Source organism: Ambystoma mexicanum, chromosome 4p (assembly GCF_040938575.1).
Source record: "Ambystoma mexicanum isolate Mex_15411 chromosome 4p, UKY_AmexF1_1, whole genome shotgun sequence".
In the NCBI taxonomy this organism is placed as follows: domain Eukaryota; kingdom Metazoa; phylum Chordata; class Amphibia; order Caudata; family Ambystomatidae; genus Ambystoma; species Ambystoma mexicanum.
Window position 1 is genome coordinate 186,356,164 of NC_090927.1, and position 19,991 is coordinate 186,376,154.

A 19,991-nucleotide genomic window follows, 5' to 3' on the forward strand; every position below is an offset into this window, starting at 1 on the left:
GTCTGGTGCAAAGTTGGCCACATGTCAAGCCTGCGTGGTCCTACTTAAAATAAATACCATTGGGAGTGTTCATAACTGTATTAAAGAATTTAGAGAAGCGCAGGGAAAGAAAGCAGCGCACTCACACGGCATCCCGTACTCTGGGCACTCGTTACCTCATACATGCAAACACACATCTTGAACAGCATGCCATGGAGATAGGAAAGCTTATGACCTTATGTGCTAAGGTCAAACGTTTCTACACTGTACACAAGCTTTTAGGCACAAGGATTTTGTCAAGTGACCAAGGACACCCAGATGGAATGACTTGTGATGATCGTAACAGACAACGGCAGAAAAAACATGTTATTACTGCAACTTGACAAAGGCAAAATACATGGTTGCTTATTCTACTCTAAATGCTTTTTGGAGGTTGTCGTCTGCATGGGGAATAGGAGGTGTTTAAGAACAGATTAAATCAGTGACTCATCCCCGCACCCTCTGAAGAGTGGGTGAAATAAACCTTTAATGAGTCTAGCATCATTGTGTAGACTTCCAGAAAGACAAATTATTTGTTACTCCTATTCATTCCTATTTAGGGTCCCTACTCAAATTGCTACACTTGTGGAACTGTTAAGGATTTCAAAAGGTGACACACACCCTGGTTTCGGCCTAGTATGGAGCGCACAACTGAGATGCTTTTCTCCTTATGTTATGCAGATTCAATTTGAGATGGTACACACTCGCATCACATCCCCTTTTCAAATACCCTGGGTCACAATGGACCATGAAATAGGCTGGTTGATAAAATGCAATATTTATTTATTTTTAAAATCAAATGAAATCAGACAATTTTAATATGGGGCAGCAATCACCAATGGGGTGATAATTACATTGAATAAGCAATGCGCTTGGTTTAACCTTCTAGAGGAACGTATACAAAACACCAGCGAATAGGAGCACTTTTTGATTTAGGAAAGATAGCACCCAAGTTAGAATTCCCCGCGCAATGTTCCCTCAACACACATATAATCAATTCTGAGTGGATAAACAGAAGCAGTAGGTAATCAGGAATAGGAAACACGAAACGGAATCCAAATCAGACCTTCCCTCCCCAAATAAGACAGAAAAACTGATTTTAAACCCCTTGCAATGTTATGAAATGGCACTCGTAAATGGACAAATAAATAATGAATGTGTGTTAAAAACCTTGAAGTAAATATAATTCCTCACTAATGCAACAATGCAAAGACACTAACAATCACAAAGAATGGATTACCAAAAGCTTACAGTTCGAAAATGAGTAGAAAATTGAAAACAGATTGCAGCCAAATGACATGGGTAAAAGTAGCATTTTTTCAATTCCCGCCTTAAATTAACCCAAACAGTTTTTAATAAAAATTGGTGAAATACACTGATTTGGAGTGCGGTTTTTGGGCTAAGCCACCAAAGACAGACACAGTAAGATCCAAGTTTGATTCACAAGTTCAACCCTATCACCCCAGCGCCCAACCCTAGCGGAAACCAGTCCGATCACTCGAAATATGACTAATGGCATAGGGTTACACGAGACAAAATTGAAAAGAGAGATGGCGCTAGCACTAGAAATCAAGGGCAGGGTTGCACGGATAATTGTGACAGTTTTAACAGGTTATCAGGATAAGGATATAATGACTTAGAGAGTGAGATAAGGACCAAGGCAAAATAAGGTATACTGTGGATTTCTATGGGGTGGTGATTTTACTTACAGTCCACTTTTAGTTTTGGGATCTTTAGACCGTCAATAGATTCTGGTCAATGCACGACAGCACACCTGGCAAACAGCGGGGCAGTTCTGGTCACCGGATGGCACTTCTGGAATGGCAATTCTGGTCACTGGATACTGAAGGTCAGCTGGATGGCAGGATGGCAGGATGGCAGCGGGCATGCAGTTAGGGGGAAGCAAGCCAAGCTCGTTCAGGATGCAAAAGGTACCACAGCTTTCCCCTTTTTAATGGGAGATTATTGGGTTTTCAGATTTGAGGCCCTGCTGGGAATGGGATCAGCACTGCTTGAGTTTTGCAGTGGGCCCTGGAGTAGGGTCAGCAATGCTTTGGCCTTGTAGTTGGGGTCTGGAATCTGGATGATAAATGGAACAGGAACGCAGCACAGAAACTTCAGAAAGAGTGTGTATCTAGAGTCTTGTCAGGGACTCTTATTTATAATGCATAGTGACATCATCAAAGTAAATGGCGGGGCCGGGTCTACTAAACACGCCTCTACCAACTTGATTGGGCAATAAATGTTGGCTGCCTCCTCTAGGATGTGATTCAGTTTAGGGGTTGTACTTTTATGAGGTGAAAAGACTTCCCACAGACTTTTTGCCAAAAATCAGTCATAACAGAATGTACACATTTGTACAGTTGTGGCATATTACCCAATGACATGAGCAGGTTACATATATTATGCAGACCATTCCACTCCAACCCTGAACTCTGTGAGACATTGTTTCGCCACTCTGATACATTTTGGTAATTTTGAGTATGAAAGATTCGGCCTAAAATTCCATAACTTTATACAAATGTGTGGTTTATCATAAGGGATGTAAGTATACAAATTTGCATTGGCATCATGGATACTTTCCTTGTAATCCCTGATTCTTTGCCATTTCCATTCCGAAGGTATCAGTGACTTCTACAATGTCTCAAATTATAAAACACAAAATCACTTTTAAACTGCAAGAATTTTACATTTTTACAAAGTCTTGCTGCAGAGATAAAAGTCTTTAACGTTTATTTATAAAATAGTCTTTGGAAACAAATGGCAGTCCTTTGTCCTGCACAGGACCATTTTTTTTTCTTTTTCAGCTACCACCAACTGTCCCTTCCCCCAAAGGGGGATGGGGTTTTCCAGCTTGATTGAAGGTTTATTGCCCCTTATCCACTTCACACTTTTATGTCCCAGAATTTCTTTTGAAAGAGGCCCCTGCCCAGACTGAAATCTGATTAGTATGTGAAGTTTCTTTGCCCTGGTCAGTTCCAGTTTTCCAACCTAGCAATTATCACTTTCGTGTCCTGGAAGTTTATGGTGGCTCCCTTCCTTGGGGGAAGCCTTAGCTCTGCCAACTAGAATAACTTGTTTTTGGAAGCTTGCAACATCTAGCCAAGTCAGTTTAAAACCTTTATTTTCTTTTATTTGGTCCTGAATCAAAAAAACAAGCCTGTGGAATACAAATAGCCCATATATGTTTCCCAGCAGCCAACCCATTCTCATTGTTAGGCACAGACAAGCTTTCATTCAACATATTACTTTTCCTTTAAAACTGGCATTCATTTTTCTTTGGTTTGCGAAGCCCATTTTACACATGTGGTGAAAACTGCTAGCATTTCCTTTCAAATTAGATTTTGCCATCTGACTTCCCAATATCGTCTTGCAGCCATAGTTAGTGTCTTGTACACAACAGTCTATACAAGGCAAAGGTCTCCTGGAATTGACATGTGCACAGAGCTATGATTCAATTTTCAGGGTTCATTCCTTTGACACTTTGTAGCACAAAATAAAGTGTTTCCCGTGCACAGCAGAAAGTGAAGTTTCTTGGGCCTTTTATTTCAGATTTGGCTTAAGAGGGCCTGTCATTCAGAAATCATGCCTGATTTTGCTGAGGCACAATGAGATATACTGGGCATGGCAGGGCCTTATTGATCACAGTGGTTTAAGAAAGAACAGATGGAATTAGCGTTAAAGCAGCATCTTTTAAAGGTGAAAAAGTTTGCTTTTCAATGGTGATTTTGGGGTTTTCAGCAAAACAACGCTACTTTTTCACTTTCATCCTTTTGTATATGTCAGAACACACTGGCACGCTCCCTCAGTGTGCTCCCTGTTTCCATCCTGCCGGATGTGTGCCTGGCAGGATGGTGCAGCCATTTTATTGTGTTGCTGCCAAATGCTGTTTTGAGGCCATGGCACTCACAGGAGCCAGCACAGCCATATTGCTGTTTCTGTGCAACTGCAGCTTGGTGATGTGGGGAAATACTGTTGAGTGGGTCCATATATCCCACATATCGCCCTGTTTTAAGAAGCCTGAACAAGAAAGCAAGTCTCTCCAGAAACAACGGGTCACATGGCACAGGCCACAGCCCAGGAACTTTTGTAAAAAATCTCATTTTTACTGGTAGCAAGGGAGACCTCTGGGGACGCAGGTGCAACCCCTGGTGACCCCCAAATGAAGTTGCTGCCTGCCACTGCAGCCCTTTCTTATTTAATATATGATCCTATGCTAGCTTCTATGGCTCCTAGGACAGGGGTGCTTTTTATGCCCCCCATTTGGCCCTGGTGTGATTATTTCACCCTACATTGGTTTTAGGGATTTGGCTGATGGCAGTTGTAGTTTAGTTTTGGCTTCAGCAAGAGAGCAGATGGATTTACTGCGTTAGTAGCACAATGTACCTTATTGGTGGGGTACTAATTATTTTTTAAAGCCCTGGTATCAACCATTTTGCATTTTGGACCATTGCTTTGTCTTGGGAAACCTCAATGCAGGACTAACATTTCTGCTGTGTACACATGGGTGCACTTTAAGCCTGGCCCCGGACCCTCTGTTGTGGTTTGGACTGGTTTAGATGAGTCCATAACCCTAATCCTTCGTAGGTGGACCTGAACAATTGGCAGGTTTTGAAGCCAACCTGACTGACTGCCCGCCACGGCCTTTTTTTGGGTGTAAATGGAGGGCTGGCCTAGGCCACCTCATGAGGGTATGCGTTTATTGTTCTGTTGAACTCTACAGGTTCAATTACCTGATAGAAGATGTTTTGCCAAGAAGCTGCTGTTACATTTCTGGGACCAGGTTTGGTCACACTGGCTGGACTTGTGTCCCATATCCTTAGCCCCAGGTTTGATATTTGGCTGCCGGACGGCCTTCATGGGCTGTCTCCACCCTCCTTGGTTGGAATGGGACATGCTAAAACCATCTCCGGGCCATTTTACTGCTGGTTTTCCAATTTAATTTACTGACTTGATCGGACATTGGTGCAGAAAACTGCTGTCGCCCATAATGTTATTGGGACACCATTCAATAACCCACCTCTCCTGTTCATTTGGACCATCCTGGGTCTCCTACTTTCTTATTATTAATACCAGGGTATTTTTCGTGTGCAGACCTAGCTTCGGGAAGCAACAGGGCACTTTACAGATCATAGAAGAAAGAGAACATCCACTGATGTCTTTCTAGTAGTTAGACACAGTGGCGCAATTTTCTTGGTTTTAATTCCTAGTGAGCAGATGAGTAGAGAGAAATAAAACTGGTTTGACTTCCTTCTGTGCTTCCGGATTTTCCAATACTCTTGCACTAATTATTAATAGGGCCAATGAAGCAGTTCCAAAATGTGGCTTAAAAATAGCTTAGGGCTAGTCTCTCTCTTTTTTCTATCCCCTAACCCTAGATAACCATAGATAGGCGGTGCATCAGCGCATACTAAGGTAAGGTAAACTAGGAGGGATGGTTAGTGGAAGTTCAAAGGGTCCCCTTAGGGATTAACAGGATGAGGTCAATAGGCACAACGACTGCTATCGGGAAAAGGAAAAGGTTCCAATTCGACCCTACACTTGTCGAGAAGGCAGCAACAGACACCATGGGAGGCAATAGAAGACCCTCTTGAACAGTCCCTGCATCTTCCCCAGTATCCAACAAACATTGAAAGAGAATCCAAGATGGTGGCAAGCCTTGATATAATCTCAGGCCCATCCCCTTGCAGCCCACATGACCACAGATACATGGCACAGACTAGACCAGGCCATCCCACGCCACACAAGGGAAGGCTATGCCCCTCAGCACTGCCCAATGGGAGGAGACAGCTGGCTATATTAACCCTTTTATCCAGTCACAGTGTATGAGTTTTTGGAAAAGGAGCCAGAGAAAAAGGTTTGGAGAGGACTGGCAAGTGAGAAGAGCATTTCTGAGGCAGACGGGAGGGAGATATTGTAGAAAGAGATACTAAAGGAGTGGTGTTGCCAGTTGTAGAGACATTTGAAGGAGATAGTCACTATCCAGAGAGACAGAGAGAGAGATTGGTGGAGGAGACTTGCCATTTGTGGAATGATATATTGAAGGGGGAGAGCTATCATCCAGAGAGAGAGATATTAAAGGCAGAGAGGCAAACACGTGATATAGTTATTGGTGGGTGAGGGTTACCATCAGGAGCAAGAAATATTTAAGGATGCAGAGAATTGTCATCTGGAGAGATTTCTGTTGGAAGAGGATGGCTGTCAACTGAAGAGAGGATTCTTACATGGGGAAGGGAGTGCAAAGATGAGGGGAGGGTAAGTGAGGGAGCTGCTGGTAGTGAGATTGAGAGAGATGTTTGTCTAGACTCACCACACGACGGTGGAGGCTCCGTTTGTGCTGAAACCCTATCTCATCTAAATGCAAAGTTAACGAATAAGAAAGCTATTCATTCCGTCGCTTGTGGAGGAGACGACAAGAGATGAAGTCATGGACCACAGGAACGTCATTATTACTAAGATCAAGAAGCCATGTGGAAACACGAGAGCACCTGGAGATGATGCAAATGGCAAGAGTGTGTGCTATAAATCAAAATAACATAACATACCTCAACGTTAAGCACTGGGACAAGAAAGGGGACACAGTAATTTAGTTCCAGACCGAGATCTGAGATTTCCTGTTGTGATCAAGATCCTTCTATCATCTTATCTTCCTCATTACTGCGGTACCATTACGTACTCCTTGATGCATAATACGTATTTTTCGTTCTGTTATACCATGACTACCTGATACCATGTCCGCTTGGATACTCCTTTACATCGTATAGGTGTGGACCGATCTTCTGTACAGGAAGTCCAATTAGGCCCATTTGAAGAAGAGGAATGCCTCGAAACGCGTCGGCCACCACACAATTGGACATCATTTTATACATCATTTGCTGTTGTTTTTTCTGCATCTGAGTACATGTAATGTAAATTATATATTTTTTTATTGGAAAGTGCCACTGGGCACAATTCTGATGTGTTTAATAAATTGTGACTCTTAACCTACAGAACGTTACCAGACCTACATGTTTGAACACCCTTTTGGGCATCTGTAATTAGTGTGCAGGGGACGGGAGGGTCCCAGATTAGGGTCCTCTTTTCCTTTCTCTTGACTGATTTAGGCTTTGTGCCAAGGCCTTTTTTTCCTCCCCCGCACCTTAAACCATTTGAACTAGCAAATGCTGGTCCGTGATTTATCTTGTTAAATTTGTACCTATTATAATTAGGTGTGCAACACTTACTTTTGGTTCTTGGTTGTCTAGAGGGGAAGAGACCAGCATCCATCCTAAAATGGTGGGAGGAGGACAACTAGGCCCATAGTCAGGGAGAAAGGAGAGGTTTCTGGCAGCAGACCAGATCGGACCTGGGCAGTACCCAGAGGCTGCAGATGGAAGGAGACCATGCCAGCGAAGAAGTAAGCGACTCAGGGGCAAGGATGGTGGAGCAAGGACGTAGGCAACAACCAGCATCTCTCCTCACCCCATCACCATCCAAACCTAGAGCAACTGACTGGGCCCCATGGTGATACACCACCATTACTATGCAACCGGGGCAACGGGAGAGCTTGCAACTACTTAGCCTGGCAGGGACACATTCTAATGTACAACAACATAGGTTTGGGAACCACAAAAACCTGCAACTTGAAGACGAAGAGCAGGGTTCCTTCTCTGGTCTTCAACTGTGGCCAGGATGGGCCCAACATAAGGACATTATAAAATACTTGTTTCTACATCTGTTGGAGTTCTACATACCAGTTCATTTTGGGATTTTAGAAATTACGAGTCTTTTGTAATGTTGACAATTCTGAGTTGTTCAACAACACCCTCCCTACTGGTGTGGAATAGGAAACACCCCAGGATTACTTGCACCTCACAGAACTGTAGCTTATTTTCGGTTACTCTAGTAGTAGTACTTGTTTCCCCCCTCCACCTTCACCTGAAGCACATTATCCCTTGTTCTGCATTTAACAAAACCATTAAATCACACCGTACCTATCTTTTCATGTGCACCACACTTGGCAGACTGTGATACATATCTTTCTTCGATCAATGTAAAAGTCCCATACATGTGAATTATTGTCATGACGATGGACACGTTTCATGTCTTGGAATCTATTGTCATATAGCTGAGTGGTTTCCATAAAATGTCCAGGCTTTACTCTTAGGTTAAAACTGATTTTATTGAATGCACAAAAGTCCTTTCCTGGGTCAAAATAAAAACAGAGTGTCAGGATAGTCTCTTCTCGACAGTTCCATTAGCCCCATGGTTCTGTCTAAGTTGCATAAGGTTTGGATACTGGCCCATCACTCACAGTCACAAGAGCACTCTTTCATGGCTTCTTCCAGCTTGTCTTTGCTTGTTGGTGGGATGCAACCACCCCGGGTTCACCTTGTAGTTCCTGTAGATAGCTCTACGTAGAAGGAGAGTTTCTCTTCAACTTTAAAGCAAAGATAACTTGCTTTGCTTTCCCCATTTTCCAAAGCCGAGTTTATGATGGCTCCATCACCTCCTTCTATTAGGGTCACACCACCACACCACCTCTCTAGCTCTGGTCCTGCTCCTCAACACCATTCATCATGCTCATTCCCCCTCCCACCACAGGAAACTGCTCTCACCTCTACCCCTTACCTTGGGCAAAGAGTGCCTCTCATCCCTTGCTGATCTTTCTATTCAAGGCCTCTCTTGCCACAATTACTTCCTCTTGATGTTTTCCTCCAACCTCCTCCTGATGTCTCCAACCAATGGCCAAGGGACTTGCCTCCCTGCTTGTGTCCAAACTCCTCTTATCCCCACTCTCCCTCAAACTCCTTCCTCACTCTCCAACTCGATCCAAAGGCCTGCTCCCAGTTCATACACCCGTGCTGCCTGACTTTGACTCTGGGCTTACATAGTCCCATATGCCCTCTGCTAGAGTTGGGTTTCCTATGAGGCTCTGCACCTGGAAATGTGAGTGAGAGGAAGTGATACCCTAATGTGACCTGCCTAAATCCAGGGCGTCATTTCACCAAAATGCCAGGGGTAGCAGAAGTGGCATCACACGACCTTGGCCTCTGATGACATCACAGGAATTGATGTCATTTGACCCTACCCCGAAGTGACATCATGGGAAGCAATGAAACACAACCTTTTACCCCTTGACAAAACAGGAAGAGGCATCACATAGCATTGGTCCTATGTACACGACAAAAAATATGGTTACGATATCACTAATATGATATACATTTCATACAAGAATGGCCCACCATATGTATCGTTAATATCAGTGTGTATAGGCCCATATTACCAAATTACTGTGAATGCAGGCAGACAGCCAAGGCCAAATGATAATGATGTGTTATTATATAGCACTTACGCTTATGCACTTTATAGAACAGATATCCATCCAATATCACCCAGCCTGCATTGGTACTCATTTATCGACCTCAGATGGATGAAAGGCTGAGTTGGCCTTGCCGGGATGCAAACCTGCAGCTCACACACCCACATTGCAGCAGCGAGCATTCAACACACTTAGCTATTTTACCATCTATAGTAAAATGAGCAATTACATGTCTGAATGTTCTCAAAGTCAGAAGGAAATTGCACTCTGTAGTTGACACCATTAAACTGGTAACTGAGATTTAACAGCAACCCAGTTCATCTTCAGGTCTGGGGCAAAGTTGGACACATGTCAAGCCTGCGTAGATCTACCTTTCAGGCTTCAGAGGTTGGCAAAATAGGGAAAGCAGCACACTCACACGACATCCCATACTCTGGGCACTCATTACCTCATACATGCAAACAAACCTCCTGAACACCATGCCATGGAGATAGGAAAGAGACACATTACTACAAAGCATTCATTGTCGCTCTCTTCTGCTGTGGTTATGTTTGACCTGCCTTGAGAGAGAGAGAGAGATAGAGAGACAGAGAGAGAGAGAGAGAGAGAGAGAGAGAGAGAGAGAGATGGAGAGGAGAGACAGAGAGAGGGAGCGCGATGGTGAGAGAGAAAGCGATACAGTTCAGAGGAATGTTCTGACAGGCTTTAATTAACCTGCAGACCACACGATGAGAAAGCCTGGTTTACATCATCATCCGTCATTGCAAGGTACAGTTGCTTGACTCATGCTAACCCATGCTCCAGTCCAGAGGTCGCAGGAGGTTGGCAGAGATCGCAACTTTGACCACAGAGGTCGCACTTGCGACCTCTGGTGACCCCTAAATGGCATCCCTGCCTAACTCTGGGGACATCTAGTTGGACTATGTGGTTAGAAAATCTCCCGGAGCTAGTGATTGATGGGCATGGGGGTAGTATGGAGACGTTCCCCTGGTCACCCACACTTAGACCCACCCTTAAGGCAGATGTCCATCACATAAAACCATTTAAGAGCGATAGTTGCGGGTCTGTACCTTTTTACCGAATATAATGGTTCACACGAACCAAAGGTTCTAAAAATGCTACCACCAAAGGTTCGAACACCAAAAGTTTGATCCTATGGTGGTAGCATTGTAAAAAAGAAAAGAAACGGGGGCTGCAGGGGTGTCCCCCGCATCGCCCCACTCACTATACTTTACACGGAAGTGAAAGGGAACTGGAGCCACAGGGACCCAGCGTGAAGAAGAAGGTAGGTGGGGTTTGTTTATGTTGGGGGTGTGGGTGGGGGTGTGTTGAGGATGTGGGTGGGGGTGTGTGTCATGGGTGTGTTGTGGGTGTGTTGGGGTGTGGGTATGTTTATGTGTCTTAGCATGAGAAAGGTGCAAACCTTTGGTAGTTCCACCTTTAGCATGCAAAGTTTCCAGCCGCGGGACATTCAGCCGCGGTCGGATCACGTAGATCCATAGTAGCTACACCTATGGAGCAGAAACGATATAGAATCTATAGGGCAATGCTCTCCTCATTGACAAAGAGAAATACCTTCGGCTTTTCTGGAGCAGAGGGATTTGTAAACACTGAGTCTTTAAGATAACTGACCTCTGTGGTCAAAGGAAACAATGTAGACGATATTAAATTGCTTCAGCGCTGGTAGTAAGCATCAACTCAGATGTCAGAGGCATATCATACTTTCCAACAGCGCTCACTCCGCGAGCCCCCTCAGATGTCAGAGACCCATAACCGTAATGAATGACACTCTTGCAGCGAGTACACTTTAAGATTAGAGTTACACCACACTTTCCCATAACTGCACAGCGCATCCACTTTCAATGCCACATTAAACTTGCACTAAATTCAAAAGTGTTCTTTTGTTGGTCACCATGTATTGACTTTCTTGTGGCGTGCTAGAGCAGGCTCCCGGCTGCTGGTAGAACGAGAAAATACTCAGGAAAACCTAGTGTGGAGAAACCCCACCATTACTGAAAGTAATATCCAAGACAGCAGATCAGCCATATAAAGCCTTGGCCAAACCTCAGAAGTTCAGAGGCACACAGAGGGGAATTAAGTATAGCCTCTCCCTCGTTCACACTCGTAGGTGCAGACCCTCACAGGAAGCCCAGACCAAAAGGAGGTCGCACAGGGATAGACAAGCTGAATCTCAGTCAGGCAGTGTGGGTGTTTGAAGCACATTTGGGAACAAGCAAGAGGTTTGGAGGAAGACGGGAAAGCTGAGGTTGGAGATGAGATAGGAAGATATGTCACCTGGAGGCTGGTTTAAGAGTCGCCGAGGTTTCGTGAAATCATCAGAAGAAAGAGGTTGAGAGAGAAGTTGGAGTTTGGGTTAAGGTATCAGGAAGAGGTTGAGTTGAGACAGCAATAGAAGGTTGGAAATATAGATCAGGAGAAAGAGCACATGGCTAGCACTCTATAGCAAGAGCAGGAATGCAGAAAAGGGTATATTTGGCCCAAGGCAGGGCAAGGGGATTCACTCCAATCCGAACGGGTCAGGCCTATGGTGGGAGGATGAGAAGTATGTGCCATGGCATCGAGGAGCAGGACCAGAACAGGACTAAATAGGTGGTGAACAGGAGAGAGTGATAATCCCAAGGAAGCAAAGTGGCAAAGGCCTTTTTAAAGGCCACTGCTAAGAAAATGAAGGGAGGCAAACCCTGTTGCCTAAGTTGAAATGCCTAAGAGAGAGACCCTCAAAAAATCAGAGAAGATGGTAGTTGAACCCACTTACACCCGGGACTGTGAACAAAGGGGGGTGGGGAGAGAGAGTCCTAGAAGAACAGAGAATAAGGGTGTGGGAACCCCTTAAACCGAAGACTGAGAACCAAAGGGAAGAAGACCATGACAATACCAGAGAAGAAATGTGCAGAAAAACCCATCACTTAAGTCCTATATTGAGATCACAGGGGGAATGGAGACAAATGTTGCAGGAATCGCCGTGAAGCCACATTTCTACCATCTTGTGGATCGAGTTGGAGGCACCAAAGGGCACCCAAGGGCAGGCAAAGACTCCTTCATGTTTCTTTGGTTGACCTATACAGTCCCTGTGAGATTGGCATCATGGAAGGAGACACAGACAACAGATCTAAAGTTTAACAATATTTTATTAAAGAAAATGTCAGGATGGAATTAGACCTTTCTTACCTTAAGTTAAAGTGGGATGTCCTTATCTAAAGGAAAGGAAGGAAAGTCTGTGTTAGTGGGTCTCACTATAAGTTCGGTGGTAGCCTTGCCGGTAAAACCACCAGGCTGCCGGCCAACTTCATAAAAATGCCCAGCGCCTGTGAATGGGCAATTACCGGGTCATTATGGCCCTGCCGGACCCGGTAATTGGCCATTCGCGGGCGCTGGAATGGAATGCTCTCCATTCCCATTTGAGCCACATAGGGCTCAATGGAAATGGGGAGGTCGGATGCACCGGCACCATTCAGAATGGTGCCGGTGCATCCAACATGCTCTGCGCGCGGGTGCCGGTACGGCCGCCAGATCAGACCTGGCGCCGTAATGGCACCTGCGAGCAGAACTCGTAGTTTGCCAGTCAGGAAACTACGGTACCGGCAAGCTTACCGGTACCGGTGTTACCAGACCGGAAAACCTATAATGAGGCCCAGTCTGTCTAAAGACAAGGCTCTATGCTCGAGACTAAACAGACTTCCCTCCTTGCCTCGTCTCGGGGCAACTATAGCTCGATCTTCTTTTCCTCTGCTTCCCGATTCACCTCTTGCCATCATCTCCTGATAAGCTTTATCGATCCTATCTCCGATGATTCCTACCTTGAAATTCCCATCTAGATTAACCCTAGATAGTCCTTGTGTTGCCCCCTGTTGTGGGTGAAACTCCTCTATGTCACCCCATGATATTACTGGACTCTGTTCCATTAATTCTTTCTGAATGTGATCAATGTCACGTTCCATTTTTCTCCTTTTTCACTCCATTTCTTTGTCTAATTCTCTTTGCTTTCTTGCTTCTCGTCTAACACTTTCCTCTTCTTGCCTTTTTTCTTCCCTTCTTTCATTTGCTCTACATACCTCTTCTTCCCTTCGTCTTTGCATTCTTTTATCCCGTAATTTCTGTTCTTCTTCCTCTTCTCTGTTCTTTTCTGGCCTGTCTTGTTCTTCGATTGCTCTCTGCCTGTTCTCATATTTCCTTTGCTCCTCTGCCCTTTATTCCTTTTTCTGCTGTTCTTTCTGATACATCTGTTCTCATTTCTGCCTACTCTTTCTTTTGTACTCATCTTCTTTCAATTGCTTCTCTCGTTCCCTGTCTTTTCTATCCTGTACATCATGATCTTCCCTTTGCTGACTTCCTCGATACTTTTCCCATCAAGCTTGAGCAATATCTGTCCACCCATCCATTCGTTCTGTACGAGCGTTACCTCGTCAGCTTTCTCCTTTTCTCTTTTACATCTCTTAATCTCTCGTTCTATATCTACTGATATATTTGTTTGTTCATTCTTTTTCCTCCTTGTCCTGTAAGACCCTAAAGATCCCCTCCTTTAATCCTTTCTGGGCTCTCGTCACTGCTATAAGCAGGCGGTTCATGTATTGGATCACTATACCCTGTTGCCGCTTTTAGTTTCCTTAATGTATACAACAGGGACGTCATTTGGGGGTCGCCAGAGGTCGCAACTGCGACCCCTGAGGTCTCCCTTGCGACCTCTGTGGTCTCCCTTGCGACCTCTGTTAAAAAAAAGAAATAAAAAAAAAACATTTCGTTTTTTTTTCCTTCATTTGTTGTAATGCAAGGTCCTGGGGTGGCTGGCTCTCATGTTCAGGCCCTTTAAAACAAAAAGAAAATAAGAAAAATAAGAACAGGAGTGTCTAACACTTTCAGCACTGACCCTAAATAAGAAAGAATAGGAAACCAAATAATGTGTCTTTCTGGAATTCTGTACAATAATTGCTAAACTCATTAAAGGTTTATTTCAGGCACACTTCAGGGAGTGAGTCACTGATTTAGTCTGTTCTTAAACGCCTCAACTCAGCCTTTAATCCTTCTGAGGTCGATAAATGAGTACCAAGACATGTTGGGTGATATTGGGTGTATATTTTTTCTATATAAAGCGCTTAAGCGTAAGTGCTATATAATAACACATCATTATCATTTGGTCATGGACGTCTGCTTGCATTCACAGTAATTTGGTAATATGGGCCTATACACACTGACCTTAACGCTACATATGGCGATCCATTCTTGCATGAAATGTACATCACATTATAGTGATATTGTAACCATATTTTTCGAAGTATATAATGCTGTGATGTCACTTCCTATTTTGGCAACGGGTGAAAGGTCGTGTTCCATCGCTTCCCGCGATATCACTTCGGGGTGGGGTCAAATTACATCACTTCCTGTGATGTCATCAGGGGTCAAGGGTCGTGTGATGTCACTTCCGCTATCCCTGGCATTTTGGTGAAATGACGTCCCTGGTATACAATCCTTCATCTTTTGTACTATCGCCATTTACTCCTGGCGTGGTAAGCAGAGCAGAAGGCTCAACACCTTCCTCCCTACACTGATTAAGTATCCAATCCTCAGGAGGCGGATCTTCTCGTTCGTCCTAGTACATCTTCCAAAGCTCTAAATTAGCTAGCCTCTTTTCCAATTTCTTCCCTGTGTACGCAGCATGTAAGTATGTGGTCATGTGTTGCAAAGCCACTTTTGCCCGCGATCCCCCTTGTGGCCATGGCATGAACATCTTGTCTGCTGTATCCTTGACCCATTCCGCACTATACTGTTTGAGCTTGGGTGCATGTTTTGACAGTGTCTTGCACATGTGCATCAGTGGAGTAGCATCCCCCATCGTGATGAGTCTCAATCGAGTGTCCATACTTACCCGTTAGTCACCCAAATACGTTTCAGAAAAACCACAAATATGAGCGTGCACCAACAGTTGCCGCTCAAAGCTTCTGTTCCACAATTCCTGCAGTCTATTTATTCATCGGCGCCGAAAATGACTAAACAAAATAGATTATAATTTTTTATCTCTAGTCAACACAAACTATCTTTGTCGCTCTTCGGCACTTCACTTTTTCAATACACAAAATACACAAACAGACAAACTAGTCGACCTCACATATATCTCTCCAGGCTCTTCGCTTTCTATCTCTTTCCCCTAAAAAATACTCTGATGGGAGTTTGAATCATTCCCTATCATAAACTTTGTTTACGTGCCGCCTAAGTACCCACTTGGGTTTTGAAATGACTCCTACTAAAACTCCTTGCGCCTCATTACGAGAATGGAGGTAATGAAAATAGGAAGGCGGAATGTTATTACTGGCATCGTTAATGGGTCTGGGCCATTACGATCCGACAACCCACCAATACCGCAACCGCCCGTACCGTGCCCCTTCATACCGGCTTGCGCGCATACACGCGCCCCTTCGCGGAGGAAATACCGGGATGCCGGTAATAGGAGGACATCAAAAGTAACGCGGGCATGCACTTATCGGCATCCCAAAGGCGGTGAATTGGGCCTGCACGACGGCGGTAATACAGGGATCACGGACCACCCGTAAATAGCAACCTGCAGTGAAGGCAACTGGCACAGGTGCACACAATCACCACAGGTGGAGTCAATGGAGCCTGTCCCAGTATAAAAAGAGTACACCCACACCACACACCTTCCCACACCAAAATGATACCACTAGCTCTTGCAATCATGGGGCTGGAGGACATGTCTGTACTGCTACAACTACAGCAACAACAGCAACTACAACAACAACTACAGCAGCAACAACAAGCAGCACAGAGGAGACGCAGGAGGAGAAGGAGGGTGAGATAGGCCCAGCAATTACCACCAGTGCAGCCAGTAGTACCTTGTAGGCAGCCACCAATCCCTCGCATCAGACCCAGTCCATTCAATCTAACCCCTGAGCAGATCCACACACTGTACCGGTTGGAACAGGCCACCATCACCACCATTGTGGACATGATACATGACGACATAGTCAGCCTCATTGAAATACGCACTGCCATCTCCCGCTACTAAAGGTGGTGTCTGTGCTCCACTTACTGGTCACAGGCACCTACCAGCACACAGTGGGCCAGCTGCATGGTATATCGCAACCACTCTTTTCACGCATGCTGATCCAAGTGCTGGATGCCCTCCTGAAGCACGCTAGCACCCACATATCCACGGACTGGCCAGGTGATTGACAACACCGAAGTAGGCTTCCATGCACTGGCAGGCATGCCCAATTGTGTCGGTGCCCTCGAGTGCACCCATGTTGAATTGGTAGTCCCTCATGCCATAGAGGCGGTGTACCGCAATCGCAAGCTATACCACACATTGTTGTGCCTGTTATCCCGGATCAACACATGATCCCATGGTGCTGCATAACTCCACGCTACCCCGTCACATGGAGCGACATGCTGGACGACGTGCCTGGCTGCTTGGTGAGTTGCCTGACTGGCCCATGGCAGTGCATCTGGGTCGTGATGTGGGTGGAGGCATACTCCACCTGGGTGGGAATGGAGGGGGGATGCATACTCCACCTGGGTGGGAATGGGGGGGTGCATACTCCACTTGGGTGGGAATGGGGGGATGCATACTCCTCCTGGGTGGGAATGGGGGGGTTGCATACTCCACCTGGGTGGGAATGGGCGGTGAGTGGACAATGCACTCAGAGCTAAACACCTCTGACCTGAACCTCCCAACCCGAACATGACACATCCCAGCCACACATTGGACCAATGCCGTACATCAATGACAACATGTAAGACGCACAACCAGGCCACCATGGGTATGTCAAGCGATGCATGACTATACATGATTACAACTGTGCCAATGTGGCTAGTGTGATTAGGCACAGTGTAGCATACACTGCAATCATGGGAGGCAAGACATTGTTCCGCCTCCACAGTACATCCGCATCAGCATGCAAGTTAACACCCTGCATCATCTGTACAACGCCATCCAGATTAGCAGACCATATTGCAGTACACAATGCATCCAAATAATCTTTGTGCATACGTACAGGGACACGTGCATGTCAACAGCAAATAGAATGACTCACACAGACCTCTCTGTACTCCCATGCAGGTGATGGAGGATATCCCTTGAAGCAGTGGCTACTTACCCCCGTGCGGAACCCGCGTAACAGCCATGAAGAGGAGTACAATCGGGTTCATACCCGTACCCGTGTTGTGATTGAGCAAACCTTTGGCCTGTTGAAGGCACGGTTCCACTGCCTAAGCAGGTCTGGTGGAGCACTCCTTCATAGGCCTGAGAAGGTGGCAAAGATCACCATGGCCTGTGTCATGCTGCACAACATGTGTGTCCGGAGAAATGTACCACAGCCACCTGACATTGACATGCATGCACCGGGTGAGGATGATGAGGATGAAGATGGAAGAGAAGCAGCACCCCTGCCAGTACGTGATGCACAAGATGGCTGAGCTGTACGCCAATCACTGATTGACGAATACTTCTGACCCACAGGGACGTTGATGATATGTGTCAGTACTACACTGAACACTGGGTCCATGTGGAGATGCACACAGGGAATGTGGGGAGTTGGGCACTGTGCACTGTGCACTGTCATGAATAAAATGAATACACACGAAATGAACAATGTCCAGGCATTGAATGATTTTTCACACAACGGGTGTATTAATGTTAACTACATGAAAGTGCCTCACCCCTCCACCATTCACATGCCATTGCCCCTACCCCTCAACACACCAAAACTCCCATACCCCCAATGAACTCCCATACCCCCCATAAACTCCCCATACCCCCCCAATGAACGCCCCATACCCCCCATGAACAACCCATACCCCCAATAAACACCCCCTTATTCTCCTACACACCACCAACACCACCTCCCCCCTCCCATGTGTCCTCTCCCTCAGCCACATATTGCCGAACAAGTTCCAGCATGGAGTCCTGCCTTGCCTCTACCCCTGATAGCCGTGCCCCAAAGTCGGTGGGAGCAGCAGAGGTTGAGGGTGCTGCGGACAGGCGTCCAATTGCAGGGCTGGCCTCGGGGGTGGTGCTGAGGTCAGAACTGTGCAGTGCACGATCTGCAATGGTGCTGGTGGGTGTGGGTTTGGGGGGTGGACAGGGGACTTGGGGTGTGTGGACATGCCACATGGATTAGGCCTTCCTTGTCCACGTACGCCTCTGCTCCAATGTCAATGTCGCTCAGTGGGGCTGTGGCTGCTGCCTCATCCACGGAACTTGTTGCAGCAGAATGGGTGCCACTGGCATCCCCTTCCGCTTGTGTTGCCAGCTCTGTAGTTCCGGTCTCATCCGTAGCTGTGGGACCCTCATGTGCCGGCATGGCCTGTGCACTGGCACTGACTTGTATTGTGGGCTGCAAGGCTGCCCCAGAGGTGGTTTTGCCGGTGGCAGGTGGTTTGGCCTGGGACGTGGATGCCCTTGTGGCTGGATCTTCACTGCCATCTTCTTCATCAGTGCCTGGGGGGGTATAAGAGATGCAGGGCATCAGTAATGGTGTTACATGCAAGATGCATTATATGGTGCTGTGGAGATTTTCATTTATCATGCATTCATATCTTACAGGTGTGTCACACAGGGTAGTTTGAAGGGGGCATTTTGGCATTAGCTGTGACGTCTCAATTCAGAAATGCTGCATGCCAGGTGGCATGCCGTTGTATTAGAGTTTGTGTGATGTATGACATGGGAATGGTCCCTGTGTGTTGGCTGTCTGTTGGTAATGGGATTGGCACTCAGCATGCATTTCAGTGTGGCAGGGTTTGGGCCTCCATGTGTACATGGATATGTTGATGTATCTGTGTTGGGACATGCATTGCCTTGGCTAGGCTCTATTCCAGATCACGTGTGCTACGTCATGGTTTGCCCTACTGAATGTCTGCAGGGTCACTCACCTCCATCTCCAGACGTTGCGGCACCTGTCTCCATCTCCCCAAAGCCCTCGATAGACTCCATCTAGATGGTAGTACTGCATGTCTCCTCCCAGCGTATTAGTTTGGTTGGGGGAGTGGGCAGCCCCTCCTGTGGCCATGGCCTCCCTCCAATTGCTGGCCAGGATGTTGCGGACCCTAAGGCGGAGGTCATCCCACCTCTTCTTGCAGTCTTTGACTGTCCGTGGGGTGGTGCCGACTGCAGATACCTTGCGAGCTACCTCCTCCCATATCTCCTTCTTCCTCTGCTGTGCCTCCCTTTTGAGGTTATGGGTGTTAATTTCATCAGCATGGGCAGCAAGTGTGTCCACCAACATGTTAAGTTCCTCATCAGAGAAACGCTTCTTGTGCAGGCGGGGGTTGGATTTTCTGGTTTCCTTGGACATGTTGTTTTGAAAGGCGCTGGTCTCTCCTGTGCAACACTGGTGGTTTGGGAGGATTGCAATGGATTGTGTTTTAAAGATGGCCGCTGGCGCATTTCCCGTTCCGACGCAATGACGTTACTTCCGGGTCCGGTGTTACGAGCCCAGTATTAGATGATGTTATTACCGGGTCGGTATTAAGGGGTGCCTCCTAGGCGGAGACGGTATCGGCGGGTCCCGTGATGCTGCTGTCGGGGGGTTGGAGGGCCTTTAGCGGCATGGCCATTACCGGCATGGGCGTTCGCGCATGCTCGTGCACTCGTAATCAGCCGCTATTAGCAGCGTCAAACGAGCACGGACCTGCTACTTACTCC